We start from the raw sequence: 1,781 nt of genomic DNA, 5'->3' as shown, positions 1-1,781 counted from the left end.
AATAAAGTACTAAAATATTAAGGATCATAAAAATTACAACCATACATTCTGTAACATTCCACAAAAGATTAAACTAAAGAATATTTCTATTTTGATAATATTATATATATACACACTATATTGTTCCGTTTTCTTAAAAGAAAATTTTCAATTTTGTTACAAATTTGATATTATTTCCAAATTTTTCTAAAATAAAAAGTGATAGCTAATTTATAGTATTTAAAGCAATTTTTCATGAATAAATATCAAAAAGACGTACATAAGGATTTCACAAGAAAAAAAAATTGTTTTAGAAATTAATAACACTTCAATATTAAAATTAAAATCCACCCTTTGTTCAGTTAAATTAGCAATAATTCTTATGATATTGAAGTATAGGATCTCATTTTTATTTCGTAAAGAAAAAGCCATTTCCTTTTATGAGTGAGCGGACGAAATATATGAAAGAAGAAAAGTCTCTTTTTTTTTACCAACTAAAGAAGAAAAGTGTTTGTGGAATTTTTTATTTAAAAACGAATACTTTCTAGTGATGATTTATTTACTTTCTATATATATTGACATGGTCTTTGGTAATGGCAATGTGACAAATTGGGCTATAATGGCTACAAAGTCATCAAGTTTAGTTTCTCTGGTTCTCTCTTTGATTCTTCTGCAATTATTTGTCTCTCAAGTTTGTCTTACGGAAGCTATACGAATTCCACGTTAGTATTTGCTTGCACCCATTTCATATTTGCCTTTTCAGTTCTTCTATTATTTATGTTTATGCAAGCAGCATGCCTTTAAAGGTTTCTGTACATATTGATATTTTTAAAGTTATTTTATCATATTTTTTTAATCATTATATTCTGTTTTGGTCACCCCAGAAATTCAATTACTTACACATTATTGTTTCTGGCTGTTAAAACCACAAGAACTTTTGTTTCTGACTGTTAAATGTAAAAAATAACAATAAAGAATACTGTATTTGTGTTATACACGATTTATAAGATATCAAATGTTTATCTTTTTCAAAGCCAGATGAGATTTGACGTATTATTCAATGAAGAAACTAATGAAACATCTTGTTCTTATTGTACAGGAAGAATTTCACCGTCTCGCCGTCCCACTCCCCCTTCCCGTCCCCCTCCCCCTCCCCCTCATCATTATTATACACCCCCTTCGAAATCGCCCCGAGGAGGTGGCCCATAAGAAGCGTGTATAATATATGTACTTGTGATCATTTACCTTGTAAACGTAATTGGTCAGTTTGATGATTATGTTTTATATTATTTGATCCATTAGTCTTTGTTAGCTCTTCATAAAATATATGTAACATTCAAAATAAGGACATAATGTCAGAAACAATGTTACAAATGAGGGCAATGATAAAACTTTAAGAGAGTGTAATGAAGATGATAAACATTTCTCGTCAATTTTATTCTTAATATTTTTCTTTACATCGTTTCACTTTTATATCAAACATTTTAGCAGCCCTTGGATCTATATCAAATGATCCAAGGGTTGCTAATCTGTTTGTTACTATTCTTTGTCTTGATTTTTTATGTGTTCAAATTAACATCAAGCAACTCTCTCAAATAAGAGATCGATTTGTAGTATGTAAGGATCATATCTACAGAGATTCAATATTTCACACAACGCACTTGAGTTTCAGATCAAGTTAGGTCAAATAATGTAAAGCGATAAATAAACCAATAAAGTAAATAAAGTTGTAAACGATGGATGAAAGGTGCTAGAATTATGGTTTCATTTAGGTTATCAGAACTCAAATCTATAGATGCTAA

At 28.9% G+C, this 1,781-nt stretch overlaps 1 long non-coding RNA gene across 1 annotated transcript; it reads left to right on the top strand.

Annotated features, from left to right (window-relative positions):
• The first annotated feature begins 568 nt into the window (after positions 1–568).
• On the top strand, positions 569–1,412 carry LOC106333290. Its single transcript, XR_001268330.1, has 2 exons — positions 569–701; positions 1,079–1,412. It is a non-coding gene; the product is annotated as an uncharacterized LOC106333290 (long non-coding RNA).
• Positions 1,413–1,781: the final 369 nt, after the last annotated feature.

This window comes from Brassica oleracea, chromosome C3, assembly GCF_000695525.1.
Source record: "Brassica oleracea var. oleracea cultivar TO1000 chromosome C3, BOL, whole genome shotgun sequence".
Taxonomy (NCBI): Eukaryota; Viridiplantae; Streptophyta; class Magnoliopsida; order Brassicales; family Brassicaceae; genus Brassica; species Brassica oleracea.
The sequence above is the reverse complement of the archived record's forward strand: the minus strand, read 5'-3'. Positions and strand labels throughout refer to the sequence as shown.